The 15,304-nt window shown below is 36.6% G+C and overlaps 1 protein-coding gene across 8 annotated transcripts in view; it reads left to right on the top strand.

The window, feature by feature from the left end:
- The window catches only part of LOC145674459 (uncharacterized), a 334,728-nt gene that overhangs the window by 309,297 nt on the left and 10,127 nt on the right, over positions 1-15,304 (top strand). The window lies entirely within an intron of this gene.

The following is a 15,304-nucleotide window of genomic DNA, read 5'->3' as shown; positions in this document are numbered from 1 at the left end:
GGGATTCAGATGGTTAAGTGAAGATGAGATAAGAGAAATAGATTTCACAAATATACCTGATGATTCTGATACTGGTTACATATTAGAAGTTGATCTTGAATATCCTAAAGAATTGCATGACTATCACAAAGACTACCCATTAGCACCTCAAAACATGTGTTCACCTGGTTCAAAACAATCAAAACTCTTAACAACCCTATATGACAAATATGTAATTCACTATCGAAACCTAAAACAATGTCTTTCACTTGGATTAAAACTTAACAAGATACACCGAGTAATAGAGTTCGAACAATCAGATTGGTTAAAGAAATATATTGATTTAAACACGCAGATGAGAACTAGAGCAACAAATGACTTTGAAAAAGACTTCTATAAGCTCATGAACAATTCAGTTTTTGGAAAGACTATGGAAAATATTAGAAAGAGAGTTAATATCAAACTTGTAAGTGATGAGAAAAAATACGAGAAGCTTGTAGCAAAACCGAATTATAAGAGTACTACAGTTTTTACGGAAAATTTAGTAGCAGTTCACATGAGCAAGGTTAAAGTGCAATTTAACAAACCGATTTATGTTGGTATGTCAATTCTAGATTTGTCAAAATATTTAATGTACGACTTCCATTATAATGTGATGAAGCCAAAATACCAAGACAAAATAGAAGTATGTTATACAGATACTGATAGCTATATATACCATATTCAAACAGAAGATGTGTACGAGGACATGAAAAACTACATTGATTACTTCGATACGAGTGATTACCCTAAAGATAACAAATATAAAATGCCACAAATCAATAAGAAAATACTTGGTAAGATGAAGGATGAGATAAAAGGTACAATCATAGAAGAGTTTGTAGGTTTAAGAAGTAAGATGTACAGTATAAAAGCACCTCAAATAGATTTAACAGATAAAGACTTTAAAGGTAAGTTCGATAAAGAAAAGTGTTGTAAGAAGGCTAAAGGTGTTAAGAAGAGTGTTGTGTATAAAGAACTTTCATTTAACGAATATAAGGACTGTTTGATTAGCCAAAAAGAATATTATAAGAAGATGAACTTGATTAGAAGTTATAAGCACGATTTGTACAGTATAGAAGTAAATAAGCTAGCTTTAAGTTGTGTGGATGATAAGAGATGTGTTTTAAAGAATGGGATAGATACTCTACCATGGGGGCACTATAAGATAGAAGAGAAATAGTTTTAGATTGTAAGTTTTTAGATGTAAGTTTTTATGATTTTAAATGTCATAAAAGCATATTCGATCTCACTTTAACATTGTAGTTATGGGAATACTTTGCGCCGTGTAACTTTGTATAATTAGCTGGTTCCTTCTGCGCTGGTCAAAAATATTAGGAGGGGAGAAATGCGCCAGAAGTAACCACCCCTAACTACTTTAATTTGTACTGAATAATTCTTTGAGGGGTAGTTTATTGTAAAAGGAGTGTTTTTTCGGACGATTTTCTCAGCTACTCATTCAATTACCCTCAATTAACTTTTTAGAAATGACATACGGATTAGAATCAATATTATCTGGCGTAAAATTTAATATTTTTATATATATATTTCATAAAGAAAATTTCCATTAATAACTTGACAATATTGCATAACTCTAAAATTATGGGTGCATGAGAGGATGATTCAAATTAACAAAAAAATTGGCTCCTTACAAATAAATCCTTCTTTGGGAAGCGTTTTATTTTTTTTTATATATATAATATATATATATATATATATATATATATATATATTCGCAAGAAGAGGGCATGTCGAGATTGTCGCTTCATTTAAAAGAACATACACAGAAATATAAAACAGGTTAATGCAATAGTTTCAGTGAAAACAAAGAAACAACGGGAGATTAAGGAATCATTCTTTATTCTTTAAATCTGGATATTGGCAATACTGATAGTCTGCAAACCTACCTTTGATGCACAATTTGAATCTGGCAATACATAGTGACATTGCGCTTCCTTTCATTCAGCTCACTCTTTTCCACTGTCCTCTGCTCGTGACATTTCATAATCCATTCTTTACGTTACACTTATTTAGTGGTACGTATTCCTTGTTTTACACCTTTTATCTCCTATCCGTTTTTATCCTTGTTATCTTGGCACTGAAGACGGAACCAGCTTGACCTTTCGAAACGTATGGAAAATATTTAGGCTTCCCAAGAGAGGATTCATTGATAAGTAGCCAATTTTTTGTTAATGGCATAACTCATTTGTCCTGAGAAAATCTATCAGGGGTAATTTATTTATTTTTCTATTTTCTCAAAACGACTCAGGCTATTTTATTCACATTTCAAAATAAATATTTCATTATTATTTCTATAATGTTGCATGTATTATTTCCATGAGAATAACTACAAGGGGAGACTTTTGTGTTGACAGGTTTGTGAAATACGACTCATGAGATTTTGTTAATTTTATTAAAAAATTATATATGTATATATTTTATCAGTATCTCTAAGAATGGCATAAGTAATTTTTTGTACAAAAGTATACAAGAATTAGTTTACTATTCTGGTGCTTTCTTTGTGCGAAGTTTCCTGAAAACGCGTCATAATTTCATTTGTATTTCACAAGGAAATGTTTTATTAATACCTGCAGTCAGTATGATTTAGTTTGAGGAATTGTAACAAGATAGTTTAGTGCGGTGACCTGTACTTTTTTTTTTTTTTTTTTTTTTTTTTTTAATTTTCAAGCACAAAATGCATTTCTACTGACGGTAATTACAAATTCGATTCCTAATTTTAAGAGTTAGAAACATGGATAATAATTTCGTATGACTGTTAACTTGAAATGAGAAATCTAAACAAGTTTAATACAATAGAGTTTCTGTAATATAAACCGTCTGTAATGTACTCAAATATAGGCCATTTTTCATTGCATGAATAAACTCAAACCTACCAATATGAAATAACATGAATATAACACAAAATATTAATAATTACCAGGAACTTTAACATAAAAAAGGTACACTTCTGGAGAAAAAAAGGTGAAACTTTCAGGAATACTTGTTTACACCTGGAAGAAGAAATCTATTGGTAGGGCCCAAAGTTTTTGGCAGCCATATTGGAAAATGGCCGCTATCTTAAAAAATAAAATCATTTTTCAGATTATCCATTATAAGTACTTACTACTTCAACACTGTTCATCCGAATTTCATGGTTAATACGTCATTCTCTTCAGAATAAAAGAGGCCTTTAAATGCAATATAACACATGTCCATGTGACATAGCAGGAAAGGGAAATTTTTAGAAAATCGGGAAGTTTTCTTTTAAAAGTATCCTTTTTAGAAGTTTAACCCCCTTCCCCCTAGAGCGTTCCCAGGTGAAGTATGCGACTCTAATGTACTCTGAAATAATACAAAGGGTTATGGTAATCTCTCTGCTAAATAACATTGGAATATCCTATATAATGACATTAGAAAAAAAAGATTTCCTAATCCTGTTTCAAAGTAGAGAAAATAGGGAAAATTGCGATCTAAAATTTCTGGATAAATTAATATTCCGACGAATTTCATGACCAGTACGTCATTTTCTTTAAAATGATACAATTTCTCAATTGCAATACTGTCTATGCCGCTGTGAGGTATGGGAAAAGGGAAATTTGGGGGAAATCGTTTTTTTTCCCTAAAAACCCTTCTCTAAACGTTTGACTCTTTAGAGCCATCCCGGGCAAGAGTACGCGACCTTAATGTACTCTGAATAATACATTGGTGTTTCTGCCAAATGCCATTCCAATATGACACATAGCAACGTTGTGAAAAATAATTTCCAAATCTTGTTTGCAAGGACAAAATCACTTTTAGCAGTACTTTATAAGAGTTAACGTTATTAATCCCATTGTCGAGGGAGAAAAGAAAAACTCTCTTCTGCTCTCTTCTGTTCGTGGAACACATTCATAGAACATGCAGCATCGAAACTACTCATTTCCACTTAATTTGTCAGAGTGTTAATTCCGATAAATTAAGGAATCGGATTATTTGTAGTAATTTCGAAATTTTCGAAATTCATAGATCAACAGTGCTACGGTCAGAGATGTTCCCGAGAATTCATTAGAAGTCTTTAGCCGGGAAGTTTACGGCGAACAGTAGTGGGAAATTATTTTCTGAAATGGCATTGGAACAGTGTATGAACAGTGCAATACTTACGTTAAGGTGGATGCAGGAGCAGTGGGATTAGCAGAAAACCCAGATACTTTGAGGCGATGGATGATAGCTGGTCCTGAAGTAGCAAGATTGATACAAAATTTTGAAGAAGAGTTTAAAAAGCCTAACATAGCCTTAAAGAAATACCACGAATGCTCATCTAAAGCCCAGTCTTAATTTCTTAATCATGTAAAGACTGGAATACACTATTGAAGATTTAGGCAATCCATTTGAAAACAGCAACAAAGGCTTGCTAAATGTGCATAATAAAGTCATTGTTTCTCAAAGTGAAATTCGGATTTTAGAGAACTAAAAGACCTTGGAACGCATCAATTTAAAGAATTTGTCAACAATAGACTTGAACAGGAAGTAGTAGAATCAATTGAGAAACCGATCCAACGCAATCAAGTGAAGTTGTTCAAAACAAAAATTCTAACCAAGAGCAAATCCCAATTGCTGATGAAAGGCGCAAGAAATAATACCTGCCTCTTTTCAAAATTATTTATCGGGTGTCAGCACCGAGGTTCAGATCTTAGCGAATTTTTTTAGCCAAAATCAGCCGTTTCCGCCTTCTTTCCAGACTGTGGGCACCTTTGAAAATCTAAGAAATCTGATCTTCAGTGTTTCAGAAATGTGTGTGACTATCCCACTGACAAACCTTCAGCATCATACTGCATACTGGATGGTTCAGCCTTCGTCCACATGATACCTCCTGGAGATGCCAAGACGTTTGATAAATACGCAGAGAGATTTGCCAGCGTAGTTCTTCTCGAATGGGACAATGTAGACAGGATTGTGTGGGATGACTACAAACTGACAGTTTAAAAGCTAACACCAGGATGTTTAGAGGTACTGGCATAAGACGAAAAGTTTGTAGTAATACGCCTCTGCCTAGAAATTGGAAAAACTTTTTGTTCAATGGTGAAATTAAGAAAAAAAAAGAAAAAAAAACCACTTCGACCTACTTGCAACTAAACTCGTATCTCGAGTTGGGAAAGAAGCGAAGACTACGAAAGGTGAAGATATATTATGCAATCACCATTATGTACCCGTGAAGATCTTCAGCCATGCAGTCAAGAAGAAGCGGATACAAGAATTTTGCTTCATGCCAAGGAGGCGTGTCAAGCTGGACACAAATCTTCATCATTCGGATAGTGGACACTGATGTTGTAGTGCTTTCTTTGGCAGCATTTAATCAACTACTAAACTACTTCAACAGCTAAACAATCAACTACTTAAACAGACTTCTTAAGAATTGCATTTGGCACTGGAAAGAATTCAGAGTGTACATCCCAGATTTTGTCCCAGCAACCTACGGAAATTGAGATGTTTATGAACGAAGTTAATATAAAAAAAGAAAAAAAAGAAGTTGTTTCGATGTATGGTAAGTCATCATGTCATAGCACAGTTAATGAGTGTAGAAAAGAGCTTTTTATAAAGAAAGGAGTTCTATGGAAAGATTACCACCAACAAAAACAGCTTTGTTTCAACATGTCTTGAGGAGTGCTTATTAAACTGACTATTGTTGGGGGATAATGTTTGGTTAAACAACCTACCTTACCTGATCCATGCCTTTGGGGTTGGCACAGAAATGAAACTGAGAGCCAACATGGACAACTCTTCCTGAAGCAGCTCGTGCATGTAGGGAATTATTCAGTGTTTCTTGCAAAAAGTACAACAATACTCGTTGCAAGTGCAAAAGTTCACAGATGCAATGTACAATGCTTTACAAGTGTACTGACTGTGAAAATGAAACAGAACCATTCGAGCTTCCTACTTTTCTTCACACTAGTGATGGTGATTTTGGCGACATTGAAGCTGACATTTAGTGTGGTTTATTACATAATATTAGTTTTATTACCTTTATTTTAAAAGTTTTCTAATCTTTATTTCTTTCTAACGTGCCAATAGAAGCAAATATGTTTGTTGTGCCAAAGCAAAAAAAAAAAAAAAAAAAAAAAAAAGTACAATAATGCAAAATTAAGTGAAATTTTATAATTTCCCTTTATGTCTCCAGGTTTCAAAATAAGGGTGTCAAAGGACCTGCCCTAATGTACAATTGTACAATTAAGAGGATTGGAAAATTATTTTTCACTACGTTACTATATAAGGTATTGGACTGGTATTTGGCAGAAACATTACCAATACCCCAATATATTTTTGGAGTAAATTATATTAAGGTCACGCGCTTTCATCCGCGATCATTCTAGGAACAAAGAAACATTTTTTAAAAAAGGTTTCTATATATATTTTCCGATTTCCCCCAAACTTCTCTTTTTTTCATACCTCACAAGGGCATGGTCAGTATTCCAATTGAGAAATTGTATCATTTTAAAGAAAATGACGTACTAGCCATGAAATTCGTTGGAATATTAATTTATCCAGAAATTTTAGATCGCAATTTTCTCTATTAGTGTAAATTTTCTACTTTCAAACAGGATTAGAAAATATTTTTTTCTCATATCATTATATAGGATATTCTAATTTTTTAGCAGAGAGATTATCATAACCCTTTGTATTATTTCAGAGTACATTAGAGTCGCGTACTCTCACCTGGGGCCGCTCTAGGGGAGCTCAAACTTCTAAAAAGGATACTTTTAAAAGAAAAATCCCCGTTTTCCTCCAAATTTTTCTTTTGTTGTTCGTCATACGGACATGTGTTATATTGCATTCAAAAGCCTGTTTTATTTTGAAAAGAATAACGTATTAACCATGAAATTCGGATGAACAGGTTGAAGTAGTAGCTACTTAAAATGGATATTCTGAAAAATGACTATTTTCCAATATGGCTGCCAAAAACTTTGGGCCCTACCTCTAGATTTCTTCTTCCAGGTGTAAACAAGTATTCCTGAAAGTTAACTTTTTTTTTTTTTTCCCAGAAGTGCACAATTCTTATAGAATTGCCCACTTAACCTCCGCACTACATATACAAAAATTTAAATGCCTAAACAGTCAAAGGTTAGTCAGAACTTCAAATTTTCCAAGCCTTATGTTCGCAAAAGCTCAATATCTTAGCACTTTTTGAAATTCACAAAAGTCAAAACTTATGATTAAATACTGTTATGCTTTCTCTATACTACGCAAATTGCTTCGCGTACATCTAATCAGGTGCTGGAAGGCTTACACCAGGCTGCGTCCGCCCCCAACGGGGAATCGGCAAGTTTCAATCCGAACCAAATTCTTCCCTTGAAAGATGCCTCCACTTAGGGGAATATTAAGGAAATACTACCAATCTTAAGATATATAAACAATCCTGTATCGTTTATAGAATTTTGTTTTTTTGTTACAATCGTGATCTAAAATGTCCCGTCCGTAAGAATGGAATGGCCGAACTGTGTAAACAGTAAATAGAAAAATGGGTTTGCAAGATATTTGTAATGACAGCTACAAGATTCTTGCAGCATTTCAACCCAGCTTTAGCCGGGTCCATTGGTGTGGTTCTGTAACCCAGCTCTCTTAGAGGCGGTATAGTGTGGTGAAAAGCGGCATATACGGTGAGGCTTGATTTTACATGATGCTCTGCGCGCCCGCCAACTTCACCGGATTTGTCGGTTGTCAGTCGTTAATAGTAGGGCCTGTCCTTTATAACATTGGTGTTACATAAAGATATAAAAGAAAGCTTAAACGATTTTCTAATAAGTAAACAAACACTAAAAGCATACACTATAAACACATTCGCTAAATATCTCATCAGATCGGGAAGAAGACGTAAGCAGAACTGTAAAGAAAAAATTCAAGAACAGAGAAAGACTAGAACTGTTAGAATGTACGGTAACATGGTTACGTGGTAATGTTACCAGGCTGTAATTAGGTGGAGTTTTAGTAAGTAAACAGTATGTTGGAAAAGTAACGGAAATGTTTTCTTCACACATAAATACTAGCGCCATCTATTGAAGCAACACATCATCGGAAAGCTGAATATCTGCTCAACAAAACGAGACCACAATCATAAAAACCGTTTAACGGAGTGTCAAGTTATAGCAAGAAACGTGAGTGTATCTTGTTTCACCTCGTCACAAAAACACAATGGAGCAAAGAGCGAATATTAAATTTTGTTTCAAGCTAGGTAAAACGTTTATACAAACATTGGAAATGAAGCAAGTGTGTGGTGATCAGTGCTTATCTCGTACACGTGTGTTCGTGGTATGCGCGATTCCGGGACGGTCGGTAGTCTTTGGAGGACGACCCAAAGCCACTCAGACCGAAAAACAAAACTTGCGATGAGTTGGTGGAACAAATGCGTGAAATGATCGCTCAAGATGCGAGTTCGACTGTGAGATGCATGGCGGAGGAATTAAATACCATGAAAGACATGATTCACTATATTCTGGCAAAGAATTTAAAGAAACTGAATGCACCATGTTACAGAACCGTCGCAGTTCGAGACTTTCTGGCTAAGAGTCACAAATGTGGGTGCTTTCACATCCTCCGTATTCGCCTGATTTATCGCCGTGTGATTATTTCCTATTCCCAAAATTAAAATTGGCCATGAAAGGAACATTTTATGACGATGTTACACACGTCCAGTCTCCCGTGACGAGGGTGATTGAGGTGATTCCGAAAAAGGACATTAAAAACTCTACGCTAGCATTGGTTGGACGTGCCCAGCGGTGTATTTATTCGAAAGGAATGTATTTTGAATAAAAAGAACTACACTTGGTAAAATACCTCTTTTTTTTTTAATTTAAAAAGTTCCGTTATTTTTCCGACATATTGTTAAATATTACGTTTACTTACTATTTTCTGATAATTTCATCATTAACCGAGATATGCCTACCGTCCTTTTAAAAGGACACTCTGCAATAGTGTCTTTAAGGCGCCATCGTCTATGCTCTATCAATCAAATGTGCTTTCTACTGGCCCTTTTTAAAGCACACCCCCTTCCGGTGAAACTTCCTTCATCTTTTTTGCCTTTTTTTCGTCATAAGGCAGTAATATGGGCTAAAATAAAAAAATTAAAACAATTAATAATAGAATTTTTTTTCAGGCATAACTGGGTTAATTTGAATTTTTCTGTTCTTTTATTTTCATTATATATTTTTATCTTCATTATTCTTTCGCTTTCCTGAACCTTACCAAATCACTCGTCTTATTATTTCTACCTTCCTCCACAAAATCCCATCTACTTATGAACTTCAAACATTATTATTTGATCCTGCATCCTAACAAGGCACTCACCTGGACGCTTCTTACCTTTTCTTTTGTTCATTATCTTTTTTTGCCTGTAAATTGGAGGGACAATGTTAATAAATCTGTAATTTAATAGGACTTCTTTGTATCCTTTCTTATGCAGCAGATGACCATGGCACTTTAATACTTCCTACCAACTCGACCATTTTCTGGGCACTTAGTACAAGGTAATCAAAAAAGTTCTTGCCGTTGTAGAGCAGTGATAATAAAAGAGCAATGCGGTGGACGGTACGTACCTCTAGGTCTGAAAGTAATTTTCTTCAGCATCCAATTCCTTTTGCAGCGTTTCCTGCAGTTCCACAATGCCCTGGTGATAAAACTTGCCTTGGATGAAGAGAAGTCCGAGAGTGCCTTCCGCAGGTCTTCCTCATTTGCGAAGAATCTCCCTCGGAGGTGGTTATAGAGGGAATGAAAAGGTGGTAATTTGTTGGCGCAAGGTCCCGTGAATATGGTGTATGGCACTGTCTTCCAGCCAAGTTGTTGAAAGATCTCCCGGATGCTCTTTGCCACCTGTGGCTTGGCATTGTCGTGCAGGAACAGCACATCCTGGCGATTCACCAATGCCTACTCCTTCTGCAGCAATGCAAGGTGCACCCTTTGCAACTGCTGAAAGTAGAGGTCAGTAGTGATGGTCTGACTAGGTGAAAGGAACTCGTTATGCACTACTTGCCGACAGTTCCACCATATCGAGAGCATAACCTTTCGTGGATGCGGAGGTCATCTTGAGGTGTGAGGAACAGGGTCACGTGGTGACATTGAATGTCTGGTACGCTTGGGAGTGTCATAGAGAACCAACTTTCGTCACCAGTGAGCAAGGTATCAAAGATGAGCGTGTTTAGGAGCCGAGTGAGCAAGGAAAAATAGGCTATCACACGTTGTTTCTTGTTGGCTGCCTAAAATGTGTGGGGTACCCTATTGCTTAACTTGTATGACTTCCCTATCCATGCAGATACAGTCTGACTGTTTCAGCGGTAACATGGATCCTTTCTGCAAGTTCATCACTTCTCCTCTATGATTGTTTTCAGGACTTCGTCATCCAACCCATATGGTCGTACACTTCGATATTTATTCGAAAGGCTCACATGTCCCGAGCGGAATTTCTGGAACCAATGCCTGGGGGTGCGTTCGTTCACGGTATTCTCTCCAAATGCGTGGTGTATGCGGCGACTTGATGCGGTAGCTGACAGACCCACTTTAAAGTCATACAACAAACACAAGCGAACAAGCTGCTTCTATACCTTCATTTCTCTTCGATACTGGACGAGCTGTAACTGCTCTGTGTGCGCAATGAACCTGTTTTACTGAAGGTTGATGGTCAAAAGCTCGCGATCACTTGACAGACACGTTCGTCATTTCGTTTTTCTCTCTGAGCTTATAATTATTGAGACGTCAAAATCAGCAAGAACTTTTTTTTTTTTTTTTTTTTTTGTTTACGTTGTATAAAGATGCGTTAGGATTTTTCCTTCTTTACTAGCTGTTTTTAATGTGTGTAGTCTAACGGCATTGTCTTCCGATGCCTTCTCTCATTTTCTGCTCCTAATAGCATGTGCAATCTTCTCTTACTCCACAAGGAACATTTTTGTTCTTCATTTTTGCTTTCTTTTATTTCCTGTATATTAATAGGCGCAGATCTAGGATTTTGCTGAATATTTCCATGTGTTATTCTGTGGACACTAAAGCAAAATCTAGGATCTCAAGATGTCCATATAGCTCACTTTCGATCTGTGCTTGTAGTGCGAAGAAAGGAGTCTCAAAGCCGAAGTAAAAAACCCATTACTTACCACTGTAATAAGTAAGTCACTGTACCGTATATATCAAAACAATTGAGTGACCTTAACAAAACCTGATAATTACGGCCTTTGACCAAATTTAGTCTTTAGCACAGCAAGTATTCGTTACGAATTGGGGCACATAACTCGTGAATTATTTCCACAGGAATAGTTAGCTATTCTTCGTGCAGTAGAGCACTCGGCTCCGTCAGCGTTAATGAGGAGAAAATCTGCAGCGACCTCTCTAGTCTACAACTGACCAATGATGTTCATGTTAGGGTATTGAAAGGAGTTGTTGAGGTTCATTGTGATGTTCCTCAAACTATATCTCTACAGATCTCGTTGTCTGTATTGACGCATTATCAACTTGAGAGACTTCATCGTTGTTATGGAATAGCATCTGTGATACACCTGGTCACGCAAGATGTCCGCATAATTAGGAGGTTATGTTTGAATATGAATTGAACTTAATAAGTTTAAATCGATAAAACGAAGACTAGTTTGGTAGAAGGTAAAAGAGGGAGGAAGAAAGATTAACTAAATAATAGGAATGAGCACTAGCGTCAAATATTCCTGGTCCTCGTTGATGTTGTAGTCATCTGGGATAACGAATGGATTCTCCTCTGTCTTCTCACTTTTTGGCTGGAAATTGATGAAATCAAATGAAGTTGACGTCTGGATAGGAATCCCGTTAAAACTGCCAGAGGCGATTAATGAAATAGCCAAGTGAGTTGTTCTTAGTCTCAAATTGATGGTTTGAACACTTTTTGTAGATTGCTTCTGTTGCGATAAACCTGTTATCCTATGGAGCGAAGTGTCTGGAGCGAAACCTTCTCCAATTTGGTTTTAGTTTCTTCTTCGATGTTGTAAAATTTGCCGCAACTACCCTCTTGAGGCGTGTCTCCTGTAGTTTTGTTCAAATAGACCATTGACACTAGCGTTTATTCAACCAAGAAATTTTTGCAAAGCAGAAAGGAATGTGATGTGGAAAGAAAAAGACACTAATCTTACCTGTATTGGTTAATTTACAATGACGATGTGAATATGAAAGGTTACAGAAGTTCGTCTGAGAATGTATACTCAAGATTAAATGTTTTGTACAGGCTGAATTAATAATTTGAATGAATTTAAAGTAATTTTATTTAAAAAATGAATCAAACTGTTTACTTCTCTCTGTTTTTATTTTTAACACAATATTGCAGTAACATACATGATTTCATGTTGCTGCACATTTGAGAGTAATCATAAGACCAATGGAATGCCATGATATTGGGTTCCACATCAAAAGACACACCCGCTTACATGTGTCACGATAGGAAGTAGGAAGTTCGAAATATACAATTCTTTGAGCGTGCACCGTGCATACACCCAGCCTATTGGAAATGAAAAGAAACTCATCGAACCAAATTAAGCTCTTACAGCCATCAGAGGTTCATTTTTGAGTTCTCTACTGTTTTATTATTACTATTATTTCCGTCAGGTATCCGAGCTTCCAAAATTGTAATTCTATTGCGGATGTTGATGTTATATTGCTCTCTTAGGACTATGATTATAGAAACATATCTTTAGAGCTATTAATTTAGTAGTGAAGCTAGTAGTGCTACATTAGTTGTACTGTTCGCTGTGAGAATTCTCTTCAATAGTCGGGGATCTCTTTCACCTAGGCTTCATTTCCGTTCACGATTAAAGTCTTGCCATCAGTTCGATGCGTTCATTGTCTTACATACGAGGGGCGCCCAATAAGTTATCTACCTAGACCGGAAGGGAGGGGCAGAGCATAATGACGCCTACCACGCACGCCAAGGTCACTGAGCAATTTGAGGTCAGTCGTTGCAACGCAGGGCTCGTGAGCAGTGTGTTTGTGTTACGCGGCTTAGCGAATGTTTATGTCACGCCGCGAACAATGGATTTGCGGAAATTGGAGCACCGCTCGAGAGAGCGAGCTTGGACACCGCTTGAGACATGCCGTTGCAGAACAACGTCCGGAAAAGTTGTCAATAGGATTCTCTTGCTCTTGCTTCACGACAACGCGCCAGTGCATACAGCTAGGAAAGTTAATGCTGCCATTGTTGACTGTGGTTTCCAAGTGTTGAATCATCCTCCCTACCGTCAAGACATGGCCCTTAGTGACTATTTCCTCTTCCGAGACCTGAAGAACCACCTGCGGGGACAACGGTTTTCGTCGGACAGCGAGGTCCAACAGGCTGTTTCCCAGTGGTTTGCAGGCCATGACAAAGAAAGACTATTTTTCTTTCTGATTTCTTCGCTGTCTGCAAAGTGGTGACAGTGCATAGACCTCAATTGGGACTACATCAAAAAACAGTGACGATGAGGTGAGCCTATCTGGATTCCTTCCTGTCTAGGTAGATAACTTATTAGACGCCCTTTGTATGCTCTCAGTTTACCTAGCACTAGGCTATCTTGGGTACACTTGTTCCAAATAGTCTTACAATATGCCGTCTTTAAAAATCAGAAATGTTTTCTATTTTTGGACCACCAACGTCTGACCTATTGCATATTCAAATTTGTACATTTCTCGCTTATTATTTATTTTGACTAACATAGCACAAACGCGAAAAGCATGGATGCTCAGTGTTACTCTAGAAGATTACATGTTATAGTGTGTGAATGTTTCCAGTATTTTTATAACTACATATAATAACTTTAAAACAAGTGAGTTAACTTTGAGTTTAGTTTTCTTTAATGTGATCAGCTAAAGACCTTTGAGTCTTCGTATCTGGGCATTTTAGTTTAGTATAATAACATAATTGTCTGTAGAAAGACAAATTATAGCTAGTCAATTGACTTCAGTTATTAACAAAAGAACATGCAAGGAAGAGCTGGGCATTTTTGCTGGTGAAGTACAAGTTCTACCACCATTTCCAGATGTATAAACGAATAAGTTGAGCTTTGTTACCTTTGTTACAACACAATAGTAATAGTGAAGATGCATTCCAGTTTCTCTTTTTTATTATTTATTTTTTACTGATTTATCAGACTTTTCTGACTGACTTTTCTATAGTCATTACTAGGACATATTACGCTAGATGTAAAAATGACAATGGAAGGTAGCAGAGATTTGGGAAAGAAATCGGCGAGAGCTTAAATGTAAAGACACCACCTTGATCATTCAGCGACTGATGAAAAAGAATCCAGCAGATATTCCTACAGGGAATTTTATGCTGGTTTTACAGGTGCTTAAATTGAAACTAGAATTCTACTAAGCTGCGTCGTCCAAAATAGAAATACTGGGAATGTTACTCAAATGAGAGCTGATATGGAATCAGACGACGCCCGTCTGATATCGAATGAAAATGAAAAATGAGAGTGTCAGTAAATCAATGAGAGATTATTGGGCAAGGGGTTGAGAAGGAAGACATTCTAATGTCACAGTACCTGTCGATTCTCCATGGTCTCTGCTTGGCTCATCGTTGTCCACTCTGGTCTTCTTCTACCACGAAGGCGTGTGTCTGATTAATTTGGCCTAATATTGGCTACACCTCATACTCGCAATGTAGCTTGAAAAGCGGGAGCTACTCTGACAAACCGTTTGCAGGAACGAAAGTCTATCGCACTGATTACAAATGAAATCTATCTCTCTCTGTCTCTCTCTAGCCACTGAGCTAGAACCTGCTGAAGACTGAAACAGTAGGTCGATAATCTACCGGAGGACTGACTGTCCGCAACTAATCTCTTTTGCAAATTCAATCCCTGCTTCCGGGTTTTTCTGGGTATTTAAAGTCTAAAATTTCCTGGTAATGTTGCTGAGTCGGGCCACGTGTTGACAGGCACTTGATGTAAGAGGTAGTTGGTTAATCGGGAAAGTAATTTTCTCAGCTTTATTACAAAAAATATACAGTAACACAGTTAACATTACATAAGCGTATACAAACACTTCTTAAATTCTGCAAGAAAATCATAAAAATACGGAAGAAAACATAACCTGAATTCTCAGATGAGAATAAATTCATTAGTAAGAACTGTCCTTCCGTGTGTTTGTTATTCTCTGTCAAAATAACTTTATGCAACTGATCGAAAAAAAAAAAAAAAAACACAAACACAAAAATAATGTCAATTTCCTCGTGGTAAATAAAACTCGTTTTTCAATCAATCGGTAGGTCGATGGGTGGGAAATCAGTACAATCAGAAATCGATAAACATTGATCTACACTAGGCTAACTTGCTCCATT

This window comes from Thermobia domestica, chromosome 17 (genome assembly GCF_964235325.1).
Source record: "Thermobia domestica chromosome 17, izTheDome1.hap1.1, whole genome shotgun sequence".
Classification (NCBI taxonomy): domain Eukaryota; kingdom Metazoa; phylum Arthropoda; class Insecta; order Zygentoma; family Lepismatidae; genus Thermobia; species Thermobia domestica.
Note: the sequence above shows the minus strand (reverse complement) of the source record. Positions and strands in the feature narration are given on the sequence as shown.